Source organism: Pelodiscus sinensis, chromosome 25, assembly GCF_052426305.1.
Source record: "Pelodiscus sinensis isolate ZL-2025 chromosome 25, ASM5242630v1, whole genome shotgun sequence".
Lineage (NCBI taxonomy): Eukaryota > Metazoa > Chordata > Testudines > Trionychidae > Pelodiscus > Pelodiscus sinensis.
The window spans coordinates 12,813,371-12,839,759 of record NC_143076.1 but is presented as its reverse complement, the minus strand read 5'-3'; the positions used below and the strand labels follow the sequence as shown (position 1 = coordinate 12,839,759).

At 48.9% G+C, this 26,389-nt stretch overlaps 1 protein-coding gene and 1 non-coding gene across 5 annotated transcripts in view; both read right to left on the bottom strand.

Annotated features, from left to right (window-relative positions):
- Nucleotides 1–26,389, bottom strand: part of KIRREL3 (kirre like nephrin family adhesion molecule 3) — a 782,703-nt gene that overhangs the window by 105,440 nt on the left and 650,874 nt on the right. The window lies entirely within an intron of this gene.
- LOC149521703 (U1 spliceosomal RNA) lies at nt 5,639–5,796 on the bottom strand. The gene has a single exon (XR_016347863.1). It is a non-coding gene; the product is annotated as a U1 spliceosomal RNA (small nuclear RNA).

Genomic DNA, 26,389 nt, shown 5'->3' with positions numbered 1-26,389 from the left:
GTGTTAATTACTTTCACTGGAGCAATGCCCATGGGCGGTATCATGTAACAAGCTGTGTATACACACAGTTGCTGCCCTGCACCACCAGCCCATGTACTCTGATAGGTACAACTACTGGGCTAGCTGCTAGCTTGGCCAGCCCAACAAAGATTCAGCCAGGGACCTCCACATATACTGCTACAGCCTGAGCTAATGCTCTGCAGCTAGGGGGGCTGTAACTCACACCCTCTGTGAATCAGGCGCACCTGTAACACGCATGCACCAGCAAACAGCAACCGTCCTGCGGATAAAGGTTGCTCATTCTGAGCTTCTGAAGCCCCTAGAAGTTCCAGTGCTGGATGAGTCGCACGTACATCCCAGCCGCCTTTTTTGGCCAACGTGCCCAAGAAAAACAACCCACTAGAATGGCCACTCTGATTAAGCATTTTCTAGCTAAGTGCAATGTGCCGCGATTTGTAATTAACAATTCAAAACAAAACAGTTTCTTGCTGTCTAAATTGTGTTTACTCGGAAGGACTTGAAGCAAATAAATATTTAGTCTGGCCACATTTTAATTGCTTAATGAAAGTACAGAGAACACCCCCAAATACCTTAAATAAATGCACGACTCAGGAAATGAATTAATTAGCATTTAATTCCGAGGAATGGCCGTTGATTGCTACAAATTGCATGCAGAATGGATTTGTTGATTTATTACCAGTAATAATTTCAATTACAAGCATTATGATGTGAAAGTCCTTCCTCCCCTTATGAAGAGGTGAGAGCTTCATCAAAACCTAGTAACTCCTGCCATGGATAGCTGGTGGATTTGAACATAGGACATCCTGTACCATAGTGCAGCCCTCTGTTACTACAGCTGAAAAAGGATTAGAGCTACAAGCAACAATCTTGCTGTCCAATGCCCAACTGGTTTTCACAGCCCTGAGGTAGTCATTCATGTGCACCGTATGGGGAGAGTCTGGCACCTACGCAAAGGACTCTGAGATGCTAAGAAGCCAAGCAGGGAGAGGCCAATGCTAACCAGGAATGAGATGCAGAGGAAAGGGTGTTTAGATCCATAAGATCCTAATTCCCACTGATCTGGGCCTTAGTTCATGGAATGAGGAATAACAGTTAATCCGAACTAAGGACTTAGTTCGGATTAACTTTAAACTGCCAAGTGTAGCCGCGGGCAGTTCGTTCGGACTAAGGGGGATTTAAAAATGGCGGCCGGACGGGAACATGCAAATAAAGCCCGGGATATTTAAATCCCAGTCTTCATTTGCGACTCCGGTTCCCTGATTTGCCTACATAGATTGAATTAATGAGCTAGTGTAGACATACCCCAAGTTATCATCAAACAACTGGGCAACAAAATGACTGATGAAATTCAGTGTTGATAAATGCAAAGTAATACACATTGAAAAACATCATCCTAACTATATGTATCAACTTGAGAGAGATCTTGGAGACATTGTGGATAATTCTCTGAAAACATCCACTCAATGTGCAGCGGCAGTCAAAAAAGCAAACAGAATGTTAGGAATCATTGAAGGATAGAGAATAAAACAGAGAATATCTTATCACTTCTATATAAATCCATAGTATTGAATACTGAGTGCAAATGGGGTTACCTCATCTCAAAAAAGATACCTTGGCATTGGAAAAAGTTCAGAAAAAGGGCAACAAAAATAATTATGGGTATGGAATGGTTGCCATGTGAGGAGAGATTAATAAGACTGTGACTTTTCAGCTTGGAAAAGAGACGACCGTGGGAGGATATGATAGAGGTCTATAAAATCATGACTGGTGAGGAGAAAGTGAAAAAAATCCCATGTATTTACTCCTTCCCAGGACAAACGAAGTAGGGATCACCTAATGAAATTAATTGGCAGCAGATTTAAAACAAACAAAAGGAAGTTTATGTTCACACAAACATGCAGTCAACCTGTGGAACTCCTTGCCAGAGGACATTGTGAAGGTCGAGACTATAACAGATTGAAAAAGAGGTGGATAAATTCCTGTATAATAGGTCCATCAGTGGCTATTAGCCAGAATGGAAAAGGGATGGTGTCCCTAGGCAATAGGGCATGGATCACTTCATGATTACCTGGTCTGTTTATTCTCTCTGGGGCACCTGGCATTGGCCACAGTCAGAAGACAGGATATGGGGCTAGATGGACCATTGATGTGACCCAGTGTGGCTGTTCTTATGTTCTTAACTAATATCCACACTTGACTGGGACCACATCCTGAAAGAAATCATTCCTGAACCCCCTCTTTTGCCTTCAAACAACTCCTCCCCCCAGCCTCTCCAAGCACATCATGAAAAGCAGTCTCCTCACAGACCAGGACATAGCAACTCATCAGTGGCCCCAGAGTCTGCCAGAACAATAGATGAAACATCGGCAAATGTAGCTCTGCTTCTGTAGTGATCAGTGCGCCCCACAACGGGCGTTTTGAGCTCCGTGGAGCCTGCACATGCCTAACACCTCATCCAATGCGCTAAATACTCTAATGACAACTATGTGAGTGACCCCAGACAATCACAGCACACTCGAGTGAACTCACGCAGGAAAATGACACACAGCAAACACGCCCTGTCACCAGTGGTGAGCACTTTTCACAAAAGGATCACTCTAGATCTGACCTCTCCATCCTTGCCTCAAAGGAAACCTGCACAACTTTCACCAGATGAGCTTGGGAGCTTAAATTCATTTCTCTGCTATACTCTAAAAATCACAGACTGAACAAAGACACTGGATTGATGACTTATTTTGCAACTATCTATAGTGCAGAGGTTCTCAGCCAGGGGTACATGAGCCCCTGGAAAATGCAGAGGTCTTCCAGGGGTTACATCAGCTCATCTAGCTATTGGCCTTGTTTTACAACAGCCTACGTAAAAGTACTAGCAAAGTCAGTACAAACTAAGTTTATACTGCTGTATGCATGATACACTGAAATGTAAGTATATTTATATTCCAACTCATTTATTTTATAATTATAGGGTAAACTGAAAAAGCAAGCAGTTTTTTAGTAGCAGTGTGCTGTGACACGTCTGTATTTTGATGTCTGATTTTTTTAGCAAGTAGTTTTGAAGTGAGGTGAAACTTGGGGGCACACAACGCAAATCAGATTCCTGAAAGGAGAACAGTAGTTGGGGAAATTGGAAAGCCACTGTGGAACCCCCTAACATGCTTTCCCCGTTTGCTTTTCCCTCCACCTTTTCTTATCTCCTTAAGACTGAAGGGTAATTTTGCCTTGAATGGCCCCTGGAATATATGTTAACGACTTATGTTAACCAGTCTGTTCTGTCTCCTGTTGAACTGTGACATTCTGGCTACGTCTAGACTGCAAGCCTCTTTTGAAAAAGAGTGTCTAGATTACAACCAATACTTTTGAAAAAGCTAGCCGCTTTCTCGAAAGAGAGCACCCACGCAGTCTGAATGCTCCCTTTCGAAAAAGCAGTTTGCATACATAGCGCTTTTTTTTTTTGAAAAAGCACTTTCAAAAAAAGGCATTCTTCTTCATAAAACGAAGTTTTCCGCGGTTGAAAAAACTGCCGTGTTCTTTCAATTGACTTTCAAAAGAACATGGCAGCAGTCTAGACGCAGGGGAAGTTTTTTCGAAAAAAGGCCGCTTTTTGGAAAAAATCCTGTAGTCTAGACACACTGAGTTAGGCTATGTCTACACTAGAGACTTTGCAGCTGGAGACCTGTACAGAGACCCCCCCCCACTGTAAGATCTCTCATGTGGTCAATCTATGCCAACGGGAGAAGGCTCTCTTGAAGACATCATTAAACCGACCGACCCCCATGGGTGGCAGGAGTTCTCCTGCCAAGATAGGGCTGGGCACACTACCGCTTATGGCAGTAAAACATACGTTACTGAGGGATGTTTTTTTCACCCCCCGGGTGATGTGAGTTCTGCCAACATAAGTGGTAGTGTAGACAGGAGAGTTAGTTTCCCAGGCCCGAGAAGAAGCTCTGTGTAAGCTCAAAAGCTTGTCTCACTGACCAACAGAAGCTGGTTCAATAAAAGGTATTACCTCACCCACCTCATCTCTAACAGTGAGCATGACTATTGTGTCTTTTATAACTGGGATCCCAAAGCTGTGCACAGACTATAATGTGATAGAGATGGGGCAGCCCCTTCTCGGGTGGAGGACAATAGTCAGATCAGACCTAGGACACTGCCCAACCATTTAGTCAAGAGGACCGGTACCAAACCCACCTCTCCTAAGATATGCAACTCAAGGTCCACACAGAGCACCAGCGCAGGAAGGTCTCTCTAGAAAGGCCTCCCTAGATATTCCTGGGGAGCCCCAAGGGCTGTGGTGACCCAGCTGTGATTCATACCTGTGGTTCGGTGTATCTGCAGGTCTGATTCCCACCTGCCTTATGTCACCTCTGAGGCCTGCTCTCAGTGCGGGACTTTGCCATGCACGTACTCGGCAGATAGCATTCGCTTTGCTCTTGGGCAAATGGCGCACCAGGCAGTGTGTGTGGGGGGGAGGGGATCAGCTCGGGGTTGGGAGGGGGCAGCAGGCTATCCGGGCAGCCAGCCCACATGGGGGATAGAGCTTGCTTACTTGGTGGGTAGCTGCCCTGGCAGAGGCATCACCAACTGCAAATCCAGCTGTGGAAGCCCTGGGAGAGGTCTATGCTGCACCAAGCTATAGCGCGGCCAGGGGCTGTCTAGGGTAAATAAAGTCACCAAGCTGCTGTTGCATTGGAGGTGAATTGTCGACTCCTTGTCCCCTCCCTCCTCTTCCCTCCCCTCCCCATCCACCTGGGTTCTGGTGACTGGCGTGCTAAGCCCGGGAAGATGTTCTTGCGGGGCACCTCCTGTGAGTGACAGGCTATCGGGAGATGACTGACGAGGTGCCTGGGGCCAAGAGTGCGTCACACGCCCCCCTGAGCGGGTCTGGGGTGTTGCACTGCCCAAAGTATGTCTTTATGGAGAGTGCATTTCCATAATGGTGATAGATTGTGTTACTCCTCCTCTCCTGCCTGCCTCCTCCTAATGAAGACATGTGGTCCCGGCAAAGCCCTCAATTGTTCCTTAGCCATATGTTAGCTGTGTTCCCTCAATGCCGGCACAGCCGGGCTCATTTGTCAGCTGGCACAGGCGCTAAGTAATCTCCACGCCATCTCAATGACACGGCTGGGCCTTCCAGATCAGATTATCGGCACGTTAATCACGTTCAGGAGGGTGAGGCCCTGAGCAAAGCACTTACATTCCCATGCGCTGCTCGCTTCCCCAGGAAATGAGGACTCTGATGAGCATGGAAGCAATGAGAGGAAGATACCTTTGGGGGGGTGGGTTAAAAGGTTAGTTTCTATGCACAGAGCGGAGAAGCGCTGTAGCTGCATGTACCTGCCCTCAGCTGGCATGGATGACGTAGCTCAGGAGAGACACATATGAGCCTCTGATAGAAGGATTCGGCGGGGGCAAGCAGCTTGCGTCCGTCCTGTCCTCGGCATAGCCTGGAGGTTCAGAAGTGTTCAGCGCTGGCCCGACTCTGCTCGCACTGAAGCCAATGAAGCGATGGCCATACTCAGTTGCCGCTGAAATCAATCCTCAGCTTTGCTCCCATTCAAGTCCATGTGAAAACCTCTGGCGTCGGGGGAGTAGACAGGAATTTGCTTTTCTTTGGCCGGGGAAAGTGTGAACCCAGTCCCCCACTACCACAAATTATGCAGTCGAGTTTCCCACATTTGGGAAAATCGCAGGGGTCAGCGCACCGGCAGTGAAATGGATGAGCCCTGGGAAAATCCCCTTCATGATCGTGGTATCTCCCCTGCTGGGAAATCCCATTTTTTCAGCACAGTTTGAGGATGAAAGAACCACAGCTCATGAAAGGCTTGTCTGGCTGCCTCGCTGAGGGAAATCCACGGAGCTCTTCCGAGGCAGGAGATGGCAGGCAGGCAAATTGGTGGGAGCTAAAGGAAGCAGGTTTATGCTGTGCAAAGGGCAGTCCGCACCAAGTCTGGGATGTCTAGATGGCCTAGATAAGTGTTTCCCAAAGTGTGGTCCATGGCCCAGTACTGGTCCTTAGGAAAAAAACACTGGTCCTTAGAAAAATTATTGCGCGTGATCGTATTAATTTGTGGGACGGGGTAGCAGCACCCAGTACTGCCGAGCGCAGCGGCGCAGCCCTCTTGGGAGAGAGACCACCGCATCAGCGTCTCTGCCGGGCATGCTCCCGGGCGGCAGGGCTAGATCCGGCGGGTGCTAGGACCCAGGGAGAAGGCCGGGTGATGTGCACACCGACGCAGGACGCCCGGCACCGGACGCAGCCAGAGGAGCCAGCACTGGCTGATAAAGCGGCCGGGGCTGGGGCCAGGAGCTGGGGGGAGAAACAACCTTCTTGGTGCCGTGCACAACTACGCAGAAAGCCCGGCGCCGGACACAGCCGGGGGAGCCTGTGCCGGCCGATAAAGCGGCCGGGACTGGGGCCAGGAGGGGGGCGGAACAACCCACTGGACAGGTAGGACCAGTGACACGATTTATTTGCATATTAATCATTTGCATAATGAATATGCAAATATGCAAATAAATGTTACTCCTAAAGCTTGTTTACTGGTCTCCAGTATCAAAAAGATTGGGAACCACTGGTCTAGATAATACTTAGTCCTGCCACGAGTGCAGGGGATGGGACTAAATGACCTTGCGAGGTCCCTTCCAGTCCTATGATTTTTCATAGCTGCTTACAGGGCTGCATCGCATAAGGGTTCTGGTTCTTCTCAGCTATTTCTGGTGACAGTTTTTCACATCTGAGTCTGAATTTCCGCCATGCTTCCTCCAAGCCTGGAAATCAACACCGGAGCCTCTCAATAAGAACAGAGTTTTTACTGAACTCCTGGCAATGGAGTTTGGATGGTTATGTTCAAGGTTGCTGTTTGCTGGGAAGGTGTCTCCAGCCACGAATCCATCTGGTCTGTCACTGTTACCATCCTTCCCTTTTCCTCCCATTATAGTCAGACTCACTCATTGCTTTTTGCCTTTCACCAGCCTGTTAATGCTTCGGGGCAGGGATCTTCTCTTCCCATATGTTTGTACAGCACCTTGCAGGATGGAGACCACATCCCAATGGTAATACGGCGCATGCATGAAAAGCTCCCCATCAGCTGATAGCACAGCGTCACTAAGATTCTCTTTTCCCCTAGTGTTTGCACTAATCATTAATTCCTGGAGAGCCCAGGGCAATCCTGGAGGGTTGGCCACCCTACCCAAGCTTTCTACTCGCTGCGTGGCTGCCCAGTCAGATGCACTGGCATCTCACAAGTAACTCTCTGGCGGTGCAGCTGCTTAGCTTCCTCACTCCCCTTCTCTTGGAAGAATGGTTGGCAGGAAATGTCTCTTACCTAGAAACTCCAGTGCCAGGAGAGCCTCTGGCTTGACTTTGCAGAGGAGCTGAGCTCCTGCCGACTCCTAGGACAGTTGTGGGTGCTCAGCAGTGCTGAAATTCAGGCCACTTGTCTCCCAGCGGGCCCCTCTCCCTCGCTGATCAGCCAGGGAATCTTGCTGGGTTTTACAGTTTGCCAGGGTCTAGTGAGCCAGCTGCGTCCTATGGCTGATTAGCAATTAGCACCTCTGATAAAGGGCCACACAGATCTATTGCTGAGGTTTAATTAAGACCCAGTAGCAAGTGGAGTGACTCTGCTTTCAGTGCTTTGCTGGGGAAAAGCTATCTTGCTTGTTAGCACCAGCAGGGAGAATTCGTTGCGCTTATTTTATAACTTCACAGTCCACGTTCTAGAGTAATTGGTTTATTAGTGTCAGTGGCTGGAGCCTGAATCTGACATCCTGGCTCAATGGTTCAGAAAAATAACTCCTTAGGGACCTGCCTGAAACAGCAGGTCAAGGCCTTCGGCCGGCCTTACGGGGAAAGAGGTTCGCACTCGGCTTTGGCTGACAATGAAGTGAGACCTTGGGACCGCCTCCTGGGGCTGTCCACAGCAGAGCATGGTGCCTAGCCCCTCATCAGCCCCCGTACCTCCCTCTGCACTGTTCGCAATGGGCTCAGACAACCCGCAGATCAGAACTCCCTTGACAAGTCCAGTGCTGGGTTGTGTCTTCATCGGGGTGACATGTGGGGGTGGATGAGGGGTCACACCCCCAAGGTGGGAGGGGGGGCAGCCAGCAGCTGGTAGGGAACAAGTGGGGCTAGAGGGCTGGTGCTGGCAGCAGGAATCCACTCCCCCGCATTCACTGGTAGCGCCGTGGTGGGAAAAGCGCAGCAAGGGGGCCCCAGCTCACGCTGCTTTCTGGCCATGCCGCTCTGGGGCTGACCTTGTGCTCACCATACGCGGGATAGCATGGCTGGAAGAAGAGGCAGCGTGGGGACTGACCAAGGGTGGGGCTTGGGGTGGAGGGGTGGTTGTTCCATCCTTTCTCCGGGCGGGGGCAGGAGGAGGGGGACATGGCCAATGCTTCCCCACGTCCCCAGAGCCCTCCTCACCAGTTGTCAACGCAGGTCACCCTCCTTGCTTCTGTCTCTCTCTCTGTCGAGTATAGATTGTGTTCCCCAGGCCATGTCTCCTCTGCCCCCAAGTTGTGACCAGGGGCAGAAGATTGGGGTGCAGGTTCTGGGCGGGGGTATAGGTTCAGGTGGGGGACAGAGGTTTTGGTTTATGTAGGATAAGATGGCAGGTGTGGAGGACAGAAGGTTGGGAGACGGAGGAGCTAAAGTACCTGGGTGACTCCTGGCCAGCAGCCCAGCATGTTTCTGAGGCAGCCTCCCTGCCTTCAGGGGCCATGCGCATGTGTGAGTAACTACAAGCTGGAGGGGAGGGGGCATAGTGCTTTTCAAACACGTACCTCCCATTGGCCAGAAACCATCCAATGGGATTGTTCTGGGGGCGGGGGCATCTCAGGAAGCCTTTCTCCCCTCCCCTCTGGGTTCACAGTTCTGAAAGATAAGCAGCTGCAGCAGCCATTTTTCTAAGCCGCGTGTGAGCAGGGCGAGGCAAGCAAGGCGCCTGCTTGGGGCTCCCCACTGCGTTCGTGGGCCAGATACGGTGGCGAGGCAGGCCGGAACCGTGGGCTGTATTTTGCCCAGCCCTGTGCAAAAGCATCCCCTGAACAGCCATGATGGAGGATCCCAAACCAATTATGTGAACACACCTCTCATCCAGAGCTCTCCCGATGCTTCACAAAGGAACCTGAGCCTGGGGCATGTGGTGCTGAGAAGGCAAATGCAGAATCGCATCAAGATCAATCTTATCCCCCCCCAAGACTGGCATTCAGTTTGGCTAGTACAGCAGGGTGCAAACGACAGGGCCTTTTCTCCACTAAGATTTTGCAGCATGAGTGCTCTGTAGAGCTAGTGATCTCCCCTCCTGCCCTAGGTCCCAACCCAAAACCTTGCCCCCCTTTCTGTACACCAATCCCCTGCCCTGGTCACAACCCAAACTCCTGCACCCCAGGTCACAAACCCTTCCTGTCCCAGGTCACAACTCAAGCCCCTGCACCTGGGTCCAGTGCCCTCGGTCACAACCTCCTCCTTCACCCAAACTGCCTCCCAGAACCCACAAACCCTCCTGCACCCTAATCCCTTACCCCAAGCTTCCTTCTGCCCCCAACCTCCATCCCAGACCCCATACTCCCTCCATTAATATCATGGAAGAGTGCGGCCCTTGACCAATTTCCAAAATCTTGGGAGTGCCCCCCATCATAAATGATTGCCCACCCCTGCTTTTGCAGCTGTTCTCATTAAAGCAAGCAGAGCTTGTACTGAGCTGCCTAGTCTGCCCTTGTGTAATGATAGCTAGAAACCACAGCCGTCAGAGCCTGGTTTTAAGCGGCTGTCTGTGAGCAGTTGCGGTTCTCCATCTTCCAGTACAGCCTGCTGCAGTCGTCCCCTGCATCCTTTCGCAATAACAAGGCTGGTCAAGGGAGCAGGGTGTTGCAAATTATGAATCAGGCACATGAGGATGTCACATGCCTGGCTTGAGGCCCCCTGTCAGAAGTGTGAAGAAGAGCCCAGAGCTGCTCCATTCCCAGATTGCATTTGGAGCGGCAGAGCTGCGTGCAAGGAAGCTTGCCTAGCAGCTGGCTGGAGCCAGCCCTGCTGTGAAAACAGAGAAAAATGGCAATTTTCCCGACATTTCGGGAGTTGCGAGACCTGCAGACAGGTTTGGGGTTTGATGTGCTGCTGCACAACATGCCTACTCCCTCCAGTGCACGATTGTTTTTAAACATGCTCAGGCTTTGATGATAATAATAATAATAACTCCTCAGTGTACAGAAGAGCCCTCCGTCTTGATTTGCCAGGCAATCTGAACTTGATAATTCCTCCTCCTATGAGTCCAGGAGAGCTCGCCTGGTTCTGATTGCTCATCAGCCGGCAAAGTCTTAAAGCGGCAAATGCATAAGATATACTGGCCCTGACTCATTTCCTTTCAGTGCTTGCAGAAAGTGTGGGAGGCAGCGGGTGGGTGGGCCTCCAGCTTATCAAGTAGAGTTGGTGGGGGATTTTCCGATGAAACATGGTTCTGTTTGATATTGGCTGAGCCCAAAGCCTTTTGCGGAAACGTATCAAGTTCGAGGAACTTTCAATGACCCACAGGCCGGTTCTAATGCAAACCTGCTGGGTTTCTTGGTAGCTCCCAGGCAGGTTGCTGAGGATTCTGGGTTTTGAGGTTATGTGGGTCTGGAACACGCCCTTGCTTCAGGAGTCAGTGTTTCCAGGTCAAACATTTGACAGAAATTCCATTTCATGGGAAATGTAGAGAATTCCTGCAAGGAGGCAATTCCGAGTTTCGGCAAGCTCCATTCGCCAACTCTTCCAGCATAATTCGGAGCAGTATAGCATCAGCTCTAGCTTACACTGGTAGGTGCCAGGCCGCAAGAGCTCATATGCAGTGTCCTGACAGAGCTTTCGTGGGCCAGACCCACTTCCTCAGATCAATATGTGGAAGAAAATTGGCACAACCATATATATCACTTCGGTATGTATGTATCACTTTGGTATATATGGTCGTGCCAATTTTCTTCCACATATTGATCTGTGGAAGTGGGTCTGGCCCACGAAAGCTCATCACCTAATAAACCATCTCGTTAGTCTTTAAAGTACCACATAGTCCTGTCTTTTGTTTCAGTATTATCCCGTTTATCAATGAGGAAGCTGAGGCAAAGAGGGGAAATGACTTGCCCAAGGCAGAGCTTTGAATAGAATCTATTCTAGGCTTTAGACACAAGGACATCGTTCCTCCTTTCTTTACTAAACAGATGAGAAACACAGTGGATGAGATTCATGACTCTAAGCTAAAGTTCCACTTGGACTACAAAATCAACCCGAAACAGAGCAAATACCTACATTTCCCAGTTGGCATCACAGCAAGAAGCTGTGACTCTCACAGGGTTTCAGAGACACACCATGAGCCATGCTCCAAACTGTGCACCTAACATAACATGCAAAGGACCCAGGAGATCTCTGGCATGTCTCTGAGCACAGGGCTGCCTTTAAATCACCCCTGCACCTATTGGGTACGTCTACACTGGCACCCTTTTCCGGAAATGCTTAAAAAGGAACAGTTTTCCGTTAAAAGCATTTTCGGAAAAGTGCGTCTAGATTGGCAGGATGCTTTTCCGGAAAAGCACTTTTTCCGGAAAAGCGTCCGTGGCCAATCTAGACGTGCTTTTCCACAAAAAAGCCCCGATTGTCATTTTCGCGATCGGGGCTTTTTTGCGGAAAACAGTACTGTGCTGTCTACACTGGCCCTTTTCCAGAACAGCTTTCCGGAAAAAGGACTTTTGCCCGAACGGGAGCAGCATAGTATTTCCGGAAAAGGTTGATTTCTTACAGTAGATCATCAGTGCTTTTCCGGAAATTCAAGGGGCCAGTGTAGACAGCTGGCAAGTTATTCCGGAAAAGCGACTGATTTTCCGGAATAAGTGGCCAGTGTAGACACAGCCATTGTGATTATATTCCTTGGCATCAGTACATCAGAGGGGCCAGCAACACCAGACAAAGCCGGATATGAAATAGTCTCACTGTTGCTGATGCCTGGCTGGGAAATGGGTTTTGATTCACATGTTCATAGATATTCCCCCCTTCCAGCCCCGAAGAAAAACAGACACAAAAATGACTAATTTTTAACTTCCATTCAAATTTGTGTCTGATTTTTTTTGCCTTTTTTTTGGTTTAAAAACTGAAAACCCATTTCCCCCAGCCTTACTCAAGGTTTTTGACTGACCAACCTATCCTCAAACCAACCTGACATTTGCCACAGTCCAGAATCTGCACCTCTTACAACCAGCTTTGTGCTGTCAGCCTGCCTAGAGGTGAATTTCAACCAGAGAAAACCATGCTGCAGGCCTCTTCACTGCACAGTACATGGAAGTAGGCCTTGAGACAGGATTTCATTCTTCCTGCCTACATCCCATTGCCTTAACATGTCATACAATCGACTTCTTTAATAGGTTTATTTTATTTTCTTTAAGCGGATTCGGTAATCCAATTTCATCACACGGTGCATGTGTTTTAAAATCCCATAACAGGATTACTCCTTAGTTAGGTTCCCCTGCCCCAACCCTTAAGTGAATTTGTTTAGTCAGATTTATTGTGACTAGCATGCAGGTCCACTAATTCATCTAACATGTTTATTCTTGTGCTTAGTGTGTAGTTAAGTGAACTTTCCTGTGCTGAATATCTGATCCAAGATTCCTAGGGGAATTAAAGCAGATGGGACATTCTCAGGTTCCTTCTGATAGCAGAATTAGCCATAGGCTGTGTCTACACTGGGCCACTTATTCCGGAAAAGCAGCCGCTTTTCTGGAAAAACTTGCCAGCCGTCTACACTGGCCGCTTGCTTTTCCGGAAAAGCAATGACGATCTACTGTAAAATTGTCAGTGTTTTTCCGGAAAAACTATGCTGCTCCCGTTCAGGCAAAAGTCCTTTCCCGGAAAAACTGTTCCAGAAAAGGGCCAGTGTAGACAGCACAGTAGTCTTTGCTGCAAAAAAGCCCCGATCGCGAAAATGACGATCGGGACTTTTTTCCGGAAGAGCGCGTCTACATTGGCCAAGGACGCTTTTCCGGAAAAAGTGCTTTTCTGGAAAAGCATCCTGCCAATGTAGACGCGCTTTTTCCAGAAATACTTATAACGGAAAACTGTTCTGTTTTAAGCATTTCCGAAAAAGGGTACCAGTGCAAACGTAGCCTTAGTGTTTTCAGCTGTTTCCCTCTTCTATTTCCAAGATGCTAAGATTTCACCTAGGGGATCAGTCCCACGATTCATGTTGCCCAGTATCCTGCTTCCAACAATGGTCAATTCTAAGATGCAGAGATTCTAAGGTCAAAAGGGACCATTGTGATCACCTAATCTGACTTCATGTATAACGCAGGCCCCACAATAATTCCTAGAGCAGAGCTTTTAGAAAAAAAAAAATCCAACCTTGATTTGAAAATTGTCAGATATGGAGCATCCACCATGACTCCCAGTGAATTATTCCAATGGTTAATTACCCTCACTTTTAAAATTTCATGTCTTATTTCCAGGGCCAGCCCACAACATTTTGGCACCTGAGGCAGGGAGCTCAAATGACACTCCCATGCCCCCTCGCTGCATCAGCAACAGACACAATTTTCTACACTCTGGGTCCTAGTGGCACCCCCCCACAGTCTGGCACCTGAGGTGGCCACCTCAGTTCACCTTAGCTCTGCTTATTTCCCATTTGAATTTGTTTGGCCTCAATGTCTTGTCACTGGGTTGCACTAGACTACTCTCAGTGAGATCGAAGACCCCTAATTAAATATTTATTCCACATGTAGATACACTCACAGATTGTGATCAAGTCACCCCTTAGCCTTCTCTTTGCTCAGCTAGATAGACTGAGCTCTTAGAGTATGTCTACACTGCATTCCTCTTTTGAGGAATGCAAATGAGCAAAGCCGAGCAAAACTGCAAATGAAGTGTGGAATTGAATTTCCCATGCTTCATTTGCATAATTGCATCCAGCCGCTATTCTGAAATACCCTATTTCAAGATAAAAAATGCCGTGTAGATGTGGTTATTTTGAGAAACCCCTTCTTTCGAAATAACCATTAAACCTCATTTTTTAAGGAGTAAGGGTTATTTCTACAATTCCTACATTCTGATTTATATTAATTACTATCAACTTGCTCTTTCTTATATCTATTATATGATTTTATAGCTATTTTTAATATAGTTTTTCAATATAAAAAGATTTTTCAACCAGAACAGTCTTCTTCCTTAACTGTAGCATTTCAGGCATCTAATAAGGTGTTCTTAAATGATTTCTACTAATCATCACATTTTTCTGATTAAATTCATCTTCTTCGCTGCTGATCTTCCTCTCTGCATAATAGTTTTCACTTTTGTGAAATTGGCCTCATTTAAGCACTATCTATCTAATCTCTCTCTCTCTATCCTCATATACCCTATCCATCTCTCTTTCTCTCTCTCTATCCCCATACACCCCATCTATCTATCTATCTATCTATCTATCTATCTATCTATCTATCTATCTATCTATCTATCTATCTATCTATCTATCTATCTATCTATCGTGCACTTTATTGTTTGCACATTGTAAATGTGGGTCAATCATGATCACTTGTAAGCTAAGCTACTATTAATTTACTAGCCAATTAGCCCATCATAAGACGGGATTTTCAGGTCTCCTCCACGTCGGTCTTCTCTCCTGAGTCTCCAGTCTCTCGCTCCGTCTCTCCCTCTCTCTCTCCTTCTCCTCCTCCTGCCTCCCCCCCAGCTCTCCTCCCCCTCTTGCCTCTCCCTCGGGGGACCACAGAGTACAAATGTCCTTTTAGGCTCCACACTCCCCATGCTGCATGGGGAGCGCGGAGCCCAAACAGCCGCTTGCGCCACTTACTCCCATGCAGTGGCCCGGCTGAGCAGCACAGAAGTCAGCTGAGCGCCGTGGCGGGAGGCGAAGGGGGGCGGGGTGGAGACATTCATGGCCAGGGGGCGGGGCCTGGAGCTGCTGTCACGCCGCATGTGACCGCCCCGCCCCTCTTCCCCTCCCGCCGTGGCACTCGGCTGACTTCTGCGCCACTCAGCCAGGCTACCACGGGGAAGCAAGCGGACGTTTGGGCCCCACACTCCCCATGCAGCACGGGCCACTCAGAGGGAACAACCAGCATTTCAGAAACAGCGCCCCCCAGAGGGAACAGCCAGCATTTCGGCTTTACAGACTCAATAGACACTGGGCTACTATATATATGATGTGTTCAGTTTCTCTTTAGCTGTAAAGATAAAGTCAAATAAAGCATTGAGGTTGCCTGCAACACTTTTTGTGGTAGGAAATTGACATTTATATGGTAGAAAAGAGCGAGAACTTGGGCAGGGTCACATTTAATATTAATTTATATTAAATTATTTATAAAGGGTTAATAAATGAGCTATAGATGTTACAGCTCATAAACAATCTGTTACAGATACTCACAAAGACTTCGTTAGAAAGTGGTAGTTACAATCCAAGCAAACTAAGTAAGAGACCTGTTGGACTCTCCAACAATCTATAACAATTGATTAACAATTTATTACAGCATCTATTAATCATTTATTAACACTTTATAAAGTATTTATCAATTGACCCTTACAGTGAAGTATGATCCAACTTGGAAATGAAGAAGACCAAGGTTTTATTTTATTTATCTTATTGAGATTTCCTGACTAATAACAGACCCTGAAGTACTCTCTGACTTTCTAGCTCCCAGCTATAGAAGGAGTTGCTGTGCACACTGATTGGTATATTTGCTGGGTCTCTTAAGCCTCTGTTTTGGCTTCTATCTGATTTGCCTAGACTTTGGCTAGCTCCCACTTATGTGAGGCATGGCTTTTCCTTCAGCTGAACATCAGCCCAGCCCTTCAAGCACAGTAATTATTCAGAGTGTAATATTGTCTACATCAACTTTTTCAAGTTATGAATCTCAGCATATTACAAAACCCTCTGGCTGCTACTAATTATTTGGGAATCTTCTTTAAGATAATGCCAAGAGCAGAGATGTATGAGTAATTTGAGATGTCATCCTATTTGTTGATTTTATACCTATTTTAATGTAGTTTTTGGGAGGGAGCGATGGGGGGGGGGAGGAGAGGGGAGGGGAGAGGAGGGCTGGACTATTTCCACACGATAGCTTCCCTAGCACTCATGGACTACTTCAGGCAACCTAAAGAAAGACAACTAGGAATTCACTGTAGGCTGTTTTTGCTGAAAAATTCTCAGGACATTTTAAATGGTTGCGCTTAAAATATTGACATCTCCCTTTTGCAGGCCAAATTTTGATATTTATCAGGTGTTTATTATTGATCTGACTTACTCTCCCAGACCAAAAACTGTTTCCAAACTGGCATGTAATTACATTAAGAACCCAACTCCCCCATACACAGCTTGCACAAACATCAGTGCTAGAACATCTTCTAGAGCACACCAAACCCTACTAGGACCACATGCTGCTTACCAGAGCTGTATCCCCTTTCTTCTCTTCTGCACCGATCAAATCTTGAAAGAGACATGACAGGAGGCAGGCAAATCACCCTGGCATTCTAGCCTGTACTTATCAAAAAAATGCACTTCCACACATATGCACTTCTGAGTGCTACACGGTTTCTCTCTCTCTCTCTCTCTCTCTCTCTCTAAGAACATAAGAATGGCCGTACTGGGTCAGACCAAAGGTCCATCTAGCCCAGTAGCCTGTCTGCCGACAGTGGCCAGCACCAGGTGCCCCAGAGAGGGTGGACCAAAGACAATGATCAAGCGATTTCTCTCCTGCCATCCTTCTCTAGCCTCTGACAAACAGAGGCCAGGGACACCATTTCTATCCCCTGGCTAATAGCCTTTTATGGACCTAACCTCCATGAAATTATCTAGCTTCTCTTTAAACTCTGTTATAGTCCAAGCCTTCACAGCCTCCTCTGGCAAGGAGTTCCACAGGTTGACTAGGCGCTGTGTGAAGAAGAACTTTCTTTTATTAGTTTTAAACCTGCTACCCAATAACTTCATTTGGTGTCCTCTAGTTCTTCTATTATGGGAACTAATAAATAACTTTTCTTTATCCACCCTCTCCACACCACTCATGATTTTATATACCTCGATCATATCCTCCCTTAGTCGCCTCTTTTCTAAACTGAAAAGTCCCAGTCGCTTTAACCTCTCTTCATATGGGACCCGTTCCAAACCTCTAATCATTTTAGTTGCCCTTTTCTGAACCCTTTCCAAGGCGAAAATATCATTTTTGAGGTGAGGAGACCACATCTGTACACAGTATTCAAGATGTGGGCGTACCATAGTTTTATAGAGGGGCAGTAAAATATTCTGTGTCTTATTTTCTATCCCTTTCTTAAGAATTCCTAACATCCTATTTGCCTTTTTGACCGCCGCTGCACACTGTGTGGAAGTTTTCAGAGAACTATCCATGATAACTCCAAGATCTCTTTCCTGATTTGTCATAACCAAATTAGCCCCCATCATACTGTACGTATAGTTGGGGTTATTTTTTCCAACGTGCATTACTTTACACTTACCCACATTACATTTCATTTGCCATTTTGTTGCCCACTCACTCAGTTTGGTGAGATCTTTTTGAAATTCTTCACAGTCTGCTTCTATCTTGACTATCTTAAACAGTTTAGTATCATCCGCAAACTTTACCACCTCACTGCTTACCCCTTTCTCCAGATCATTTATAGGCTTTAATAGAAAGTGAAAAGGGCTAATGATTCCAAAAGTAAGAGCCTTAAAGAAATGCTCCTAAATCTTTAGTTAACCCCTAAATAAATAAGCAGATTTTAAAAGCGCTGAGCATGCAAAAATGCTCATATGAAAGACAATGAGAACCAAATTAGGCCACTTATTTAGGAGCCTAAATATGGACTTAGAGACCTAACTTTAATCTTCTAGTTTTCAAATATTGGCCAAGATCTACAAATGGAATCCTAACCACCAACTAACAGTGTGAACGAAGCAGGAACTAACTCAACCTGCCTGCACTCACACGTAGAGCATGTGAGCCATGAGGGACTGACAGTCCCGGACTCTGTGGCTCTCGGTCTTGCCACAGAACACGCACAACACATGTAGCTGCAGTGTGAGATTCCTCTTAACAACCCCAGCCTATCGGGGAGCCTCAAGGTGAGGTGCTGCACAACCTCAGACTCATTAATCTCTTGTCCTCTCTCTTGGAACCACCAACGAGGGACTATTCATGCCAGTCACTGGGGTATTGTTTTACATTTTGGGGACTCTTTTACACTAGCCAATTAGCCCGTCATAAGACGGGATTTTCAGGTCTCTCCTCCACGTAGGTCTTCTCTCCTGAGCCTCCGGTCTCTCTCTCTCTCTCTCTCTCTCTGTCCTCCTCCTCCTCCTCCTACCTTCCCCCCCCCCCCTCAGCTCTCCTCCGCCTCCTGCCTCTCTCTGTCTCTTTCTTTCTCTTCTCCTCCCCCTCCCGCCTCTCACTCAGGGGGCCTTTTGGGCTCTGCACTTCCCATACTGCATGGGGAGCGCGGAGCCCAAACGGTCGCTTGCGCCACTTGCTCCCACGCGGCCCTCTAGCTGAGCGGCACAGAAGTCAGTCGAGCACCATGGGAGGAGGCAAAGGGGGATGGGCAGTGACATTCTCAGCCAGGGAGCAGGGCCTGGAGCCGCTGTCACGCCGCACGTCACCGCCCCGCCCCCCTTCGCCTCCCACTGTGGCGCTCGGCTGACTTCTGCGCCGCTCAGCCGGGCCGCCACGGGGGAGCAAGCGGAGTAAGCAGCCGTTTGGACCCCGCACGCCCCATGCAGCACAGGCTGCCCAGAGGGAACAGCCAGCATTTCAGCAACAGCACCACCCTGAGGGAACAGCCAGCATTTCAGCGTTACAGACACACAGACACTGGGCCACTATATATATGACTGTTTGCTGGACCAGGACCACCCATCTCACTTCACATAGGCTGCCAAGCATCATTACTTATCTCCATCACTACTGAGCCAATCAAGACGTAGCGCCTACAGTCATGGCAAGGGCATGCCAAGAGCTTAGCTGTCTTAGCCCAGCTTCTCCAGAGCCTTGTAGTACTTACGGAGACTTAGATCACCAGGGGGATGTAAAATCCCATTAAATCGGTAGATTGGTGAAATGTTACATGTACTTGGTTAGCATCGACCCCGGGGAGCTGCCGGTTAATTGGTTACTGGTAAGCATCACCCTTACTGGGTGATGCTTAGCAGGTTACTGGGTAACCAGTTACCCATTCACATCCCTAATCCCGAGGAGCAGCATGCTAGGAGTTTGTCCCTTTTAAAATGTTCCTAGCAGTGAAGAAGAGGGCCTTGGGCAATGAGGCCTAGCAGCCAGGGTCACTAGTCACAGCTGTAGTGCCTCCTTGAGGTTCAGGGAGATGGCGTAGGGGGACCCAGGCCCACCCTCTCCACCAGCTGCCAGCCCAGGGTCCTGTCAGTGGTGGGTGTGTCCCATCATTACCGCCCCCAACATGCTGAGTTCTTGGGGTTTTTTACCACCCCTCCCTGGGCAACTTCCTACCAGCTCCAGATGTCGGCTTCTTCTCCGGTCGTGTCCGGGCCGAGGGCTTCTCCGGCTGCTCTCCGCTGGCGGGCGCTTCTTCCGGAGCTCCGGCACCAGATCCTTCCTCTGCGGCAGTCAGCCCTGACTGAGCTTCTCTGGCCTTTATACTGGTCCGCCAGCTGGAGCATGCCCAGTAGGGCTGAGGGGGCAGGGGAGTGGAGGGGAGCTAGAGGCCAGATGATGGGGTTCTCTCCAGGACATGGGAGTTCGGGGGTGGGGGGGGCAGGAGAGCACTGTAGCTCTCCCTGCACTCTCGTGGGGGCAGGTCTTAGATGTGGAGAAATTGGAGAAGGCCCAGAGAAGAGCAACAAGAATGATGACAGGTCTAGAGAACATGAGCCATGAGGGAAGGCTGAAAGAATTGGGCTTGTTTAGTTTGGAAAAGAGAAGACTGAGAGGGGACACAACAGCCGTTTTCAGGTATCTAAAAGGGTGTCACAAAGAGGCGGGAGAAAAATTGTTCTTCATGGTCTCTGATGATAGGACAAGACACAATGGGCTTAAACTGCAGCAAGGGAGGGTTACGTTGGACATTAGGAAAAACTTCCTAATTGTCAGGGTGGTTAAACACTGGACTAAATTGCCTAGGGAGGTTGTGGAATCTCCGTCTTTGGAGATACTTAAGAGCAGGTTAGATAAATGTCTATCAGGGATGGTTTAGACAGAGCTGGGTCCTGCCATGACAGTAGGGGACTGGACTTGATGCCCTCTCGAGGTCCCTTCCGGTCCTAGTATTCTATGATTCTGTATCCCAGCACTTCCTTCCTTGGGTGCAGTCCTCCTGGCACGGCGCTGCAAGACGATTGCACAGAGAGGCTCTGTGCAGCTCCAATAGCCAGGTTGCGGAGCCTTGGCCAAAGCCTCCCCTGGCAGCCCGCAGCCCCCTCCTCCGGTGGGCAGGCAGGTTTGCTGGGCTGCAGCCCCAGGAGCAAGTGTTGGGATGAACTGGCCATTGGCAGAGCTGAGGGGCTGCCGCTAGAGGGGTCACGTCCCAGCAGTTCCTCCTGGAGCCGCAGCCTTGCAAAATAGGCGGCACGGGATGCTTGGCACGTCCCAGCCCTTCCTTCTGGATCTGTGGCCTTGCAGACTGCCTGCAGCAGGGGCCTGCTTTCCGAAAGCAAATCACTGTCGATAGCTGAAGCCCATGAATGTCAATGGGAGGGGATTGGTTCCAGTTAAACGCTGCTATTCTCTGGAAGTTGCCCATGTCCAGGGTGCTCTCCAGTGTATTTCGTGTTCCTGGAGGGGACCCTGGCGCTTGGCAGATGAATGTAGTGCCCATGCCCGGAGGCCCTTGTAATTCAAGGCCAAACTCTTGAGCTCATGGCTTGTTTCTCTGGTCACCCGTGAGTTCACTAGGAGTTTGCCTGAGTTCTAATGAGGCTGGATGGCAGCTGAGCTCCTGTGAGCTCAGAATCTGGCCCACTGACTTTTGAAGGATCAGGGTAGCGGGGCCAAAGCCTCGTGCAGAGTCAGCTGATGGAATGGAGTTACGCTGTTTGCACTAACTGAACAACTGGCCCAACGTTCTTCCTCCTTCGTCAAACATGCGTCCCCAAGAGAGGCCACCTCCCTGCCCCTGCTTCCTGACCCCTTTTAAATCCAGCCTGGCACAGCGATGCCCTAGCTGTTTGCAAACCGTGGGGCCATTTGCTGCCTTCTCCCTCCCCCCTCCCAGATTCATTATTTACCAAGAGATTCAAGGCTGACCCCAGCAGCCAGACGGGTTACAGCGCATCTGCATGGTATTTGCCCAAGAGGAGAGCGACAGCCACAAGTCAACAGCGCGCAGATGGCCACCTGCACCCGGCCTTCTGCCTCTGGCCAAGGCCAGTCCCACGCAGAGAGAAAATGATCCCGGCTCATGTGTCCCACCTAGCAGCAGAGGCACACGAAATGCGTGGGGTCACTCCACGCTGCCCTCGGTGTCCCTGAAATCTGAATCCGGCTCAGAGGACCGGCTCATCTGTGGTCTGAGGAGCATTGCAGCCGTCTGCATCTTTGCAGTAATTCATTCAGCATACACTCCCCCCCACCTGGAAGGTGCATTTTAAAGGGGTGGGCTGGGGCACGGTTCTGCAGAGCCTTGTTTGAGCGGAAGGGACAATATCAATGGTGATTTGTACATTTTTTGCTTCATAAGTTTCAATGTCACCGGGGTAGGAAATTGTATGCATGCGCGAGAGGGATGGTCTGCACTAGAAAATCAGATCAGCCCAGCGCAGCTGCTCAGGGGTGTGAAAAATCACCCCCCTCCCCCAAGCAAGTAGTTAAGGCAGCTTAAGTCCCTGTGAAATCAATGGAAGAATTTTTCCGTGCAACAAGCTCCCGGCTCTCAGGGAGGTGGATCTACTACAGTGACAGCAGAACCCCTCCCTGTGCCGAAGTGTAGACAAAGCCGTAGATGAAGGGGGGAGGATTAAAACAGAAATTATTTAATGACAGAAAATGACGGGATTCAAAATTAAAGTGTCACAGCTGCTAAAACACAAATCGTCTCCCTCACACGTCAAAAATACACAAAGTACATATCCTTCAGTCAAACTCTGATGAGTTCTCAGGCAGCAATTTTCTTATTGTATCTGTAAATTTCCACCGCCATAAAATATTTTGTGTCTGGCATCATTGTTTTCTGACATTTACGGATAACAACTGACCCTCCCAAGCCACCTCACAGCTCTGTGGGGTCTGTAACCTGCCCCTGAGCCGGTGGGGGTGTTTTGTAACTGGCTGGCTTCTGGAAGAGGCTCTCCAATATCCTCTCCTGATCCTCAGACACTTCCAGCTTCTCCTCCTTCCTCCACGCACCCTAGACAGCCCCTGTCCCTCTTGCAGAAAAAAGATGGGCACAGAAGCCATGCCAAATCAATGTCTAATTTCAGCTCAGCAGCTGTAAGAGGATTAATTATTTATATTGCAGTAACAAAAAGCTTAGCATATTTTACGCTGTCTGAAACGACTTCAATGCAACCTGGTTCGTTCTATTTTACAAAACAGGCTGAGATGTCTCAGAGGCGAGCTAAGCAGGGAACCATTCAGAAATGGCAAACAAAATGGCATGAATGAGCAAGCGAGCGAGAATTCTATCTAGTGTAGGATTTGACATAGCTGCCTGCCTGTAGAATCTGGGCAACCTCTATGTAAAATCGGTGGTGACTTGACTCCTTCCCACTTTGCTTGGCATATCAGTACCTATTTTTCTCCTTCCGTGGTACCTCCTCTCTGAGCTAGAGCATCAGACCGCTGGGCACTGCTATGCCTCCACTGCCTAGGTTTGGAGACATCACACTGGCATGTCCACAGGGCAGTGCCTACACCTGGACTGTGCAGGGGCCATGCAATGGATGTAGCAGGGACATGACAAGGGGAGGTATGCAAGTAGCCACAGTGTCAGTGATGGCTGGATTCAATCAGACCATGTCCCTATGGACTTACCACCTGTCTTGATAATTACAGTATGGCCCTGCTTTTGGGCTGTTCCCGCACATAGGTTTTGTGGGCAACAGCTCCCAAAAACCTTAGGGATGCTGCAGGGTAACCCTGGTGATCTCGGCATCATCATGTGATTGTGACGGTGCAGTGTGCAGCTGTCTTGGTGCCAGTGCCGTGATGTTATGGCTTAGGCTTACACTGGCGACTTTCAGAGGTACCAGAGCCGCTCATGAAGAACTCACCGAGGCAAAAGTGACGAGGAGTCCTGTGACTCCTCGTCACTTTTGCAGATCCAGACTAACACAGCTACCCCTCTGATACTTGCCACCAAGGCAAATAAGTTTGGCCTCAAACTTAGAATGGGCCTGCTCTTACTCATGGGAATAATTCCACCCAGTATAACCGGTCTGAGCACTGCTCATCTTGAGCAATGGTTTTATATGATTCTGTTATTTCACTTGGACTCAGCCTGCACAGCTCCACCAAACTCCCAGCAACCAGGCCTGGAAAGAGCAGGTTATTAACAATACAGGTGTCGTACCCTTCTGTTGAACACATTCTGGTTCCAGTATCATAGACAACCTTGGCTGTACTTTTGAAGGCTCTCTTTATGATTGCTACTATGGTAGTGCCTAGAGACCCCAAGCCTCATGTCAGGTGCTGGAAAAGCACCAGGGAAGAGACAGATCCTGCCCAGAACAAGAATGCAAATAGACAAGATGGATGAAGAATGGACTTGCCCAAAGTGACACATCAGGTCAGCAGCCAAGCTAAGAATAGAACCCAGGAGTCCAGGGTGCTCTCTACAGTGCTAGCCACTTCATCTCACTGCTTCTACTGCCATCAGTGGAAGTTTGTGCACAGCTCTGGACTCAGACTGCTCTGGAATTCGGGGAGAGTTCCTGGCTCTGAGTCCCTGGCTTGCATGTGCAGGCACGTGCCTGCAGGAGAGCTGAAGGAGCCATGCATGGTACTCCACATGTACCACAGTAAAAGACTGTGTCACGCAGAGACAGGCAGAGAGAGGAGCGGAAGGACTCAATGGGTGGGTGCTTTTTCTTTCACATTTTCATTTGAGCCTCGGCATCTCTAATTCCGTAGATCTAAGGACGCCTTGTGAGACTGGGCGGGAGCGATATAGAAGAAAGACGAGGAAAAAACCTCCAGTCATCTTGTAAAAGTCAGTTTGGAAAAATCAATTTTCTTGTGTGACAAAATTTGCTCAAGGCTTTTCCTTCTGTGAAATCATCCCATCATCCCGCGGGAGCACATGAAGGAAGTGGCAAGTGCAACTTGGAATAATTTAGATTAAAGGCTGCTAAATTAGACTTCAGAACCCCCGTTGGCTCCTTCCTACAGAAAGAAAAACCACACGGACGATCAAGAACTCTCCCCTTCCACCTCCTACCGAGGACAGTTGAGGACTGCCTTGACTATGTGATGCGTCTCGGCCCCAAAGGAGACGACGACTGAAGGGCCTGAAAACTGGAAGAAAAGTGCCACCCCATCAAGTGAAACTGGCCATGTCACATCTTCTCAGATCGCTCCTATTTCTAAGGGAGCTTCAAAGGAGTGTTAGAAGTTTTCTGTTCTGGGGCCACGCAGGCATTATTTACCACCATTGTTTGGACGGAGTACAAAGCAGGGATGGGCATGGTCTGAGCAGCGATGGAAGAAGTGGGATTCATAGAATCATAGAACCATAGGGTTTGGAAGAGACCTTAGAAGGTCATCAAGTCCAGCCCCCTGCGCTAGGCAGGACCAACCCAACTAAATCAACCCGGCCAGGGCTTTGTCAAGCCAAGACTTAAACACCTCTAGGGATGGAGACTCCACCCCCTCCCTAGGGAACCCATCCCAGTGCTTCACCACCCTCCTAGGGAAATAGTTTTTTCTAATATCCAACCTGGATCTCTCCCACCTCAGCTTGAGACCATTGCTCCTTGTTCTGCCATCTGTCACTACTGAGAACAGCCTTTCTCCAGCCTCTTTGGAACTCCCCTTCAGGAAGTTGAAGGCTGCTATCAAATCCCCCCTCACTCTTCTCTTCTGCAGACGCTCCTTTTCCGGAAAAACTGAAAACGGAATAGTATTCCGTTTTAAGCATTTCCGGAAAAAGGTGCCAGTGTAGACGTAGCCATGTAAACCCATTCCAGCAGGACGGTACCAGGACACCCCAACCTAGCACACGACAAAAGTGACGAACTCTGGTATTTTGTCTGAAACATCAGGAGAGAAAACGACGACAGGTGGTGACTAGGAATGTTTGTCTGAATTATCAAGAGGAAAGCACGAGGGGAGGTAACAAAGCTGCCAGGAACCATGTAAGACAGTCTGTTTCTCTGCTCACGTGGGGATCTCAAAGCATGGCAAAAATACCGGGGTGGCCTCCGGCAGCATGAGGCCTGTGCAGCGCTCCGAGCAGGACTTAGCTGATGCCTTCGCCGAGTGCTGCAGATCTGCACGGGGCGGTGTAGATTTTGCCCGTGAGCAAATGAATCCTGGCATCCCACTTGTGAGAGTCATTCTCTTCTAATCCCCCTTGTAGGGTAAAGGGAGCCGGGCCAGAGAGAGTCAGGCTGGCGTTTTCAAAGGCTCCCATTGGATTTCACTGGGAGTTGGGGTCTCACTGAGGCTCCTTTGAGATCCTGAACCATGGTGACTCCCCCAGGGCCACGAGGTATAATGGGGTATGGCCAGCGGGCTACTGGCTGGGTAGCAGCAGGACTGTTTGCCTGGGGTGCTCGGGTTGCTCCCCACACATTGACAAATACTGGCCTCAGGACGCAGCGTGCCCAGTGGCATCACTGTCGCCAGGCTGGGGGGGGATTCCTCCATGTTGCTGGTTCCTTTGCCAGCAGGTTCGTTTTTGACAGTAATCATTTCTGCAGCAGGAAGCGGTGATCACAAGAAGCTAGGGCTTCTCCTTTTTCAGTCTCTTCCCGGGAACCAGACTGGCTCTCCTGTACACTCTCTCCTAATTAATCTGAACCACATCTGAGCGTCTCCTGCGTGCTTGTTCCCATTACCCTGAGACGCTGGGTAAGAGGGAGACAAATCCGACACCTCTCATCTCCAAGCACAGCCAGCAGCACCGCTCTTCAAACTCCACCCTCCCAGACCGCAGCCGGAGCCAGACATGCCAGCACAATCCCTGCAGCAGCCTGGCCTCCTTTCCCACAGTGGCTAAGAGACTTGCTTCCTTTGGTATTTTTTATAGCTTGTCTCAACCCTGCTCCTGCCACCCAACCACTCCCTGTCCTAGGGAACTGGTGGATGGGGATGATGCATCACAAAGCAGATCTGAAGAATTCAGTCCCGCTTCTTTTTTTATTTTCCCCGCTTTCATTTTCACTTCAGAGCAGAGGTCCAGTTGCCTGGGATGAAGTTACAAAGACAAACCTGGGCTGGGAAA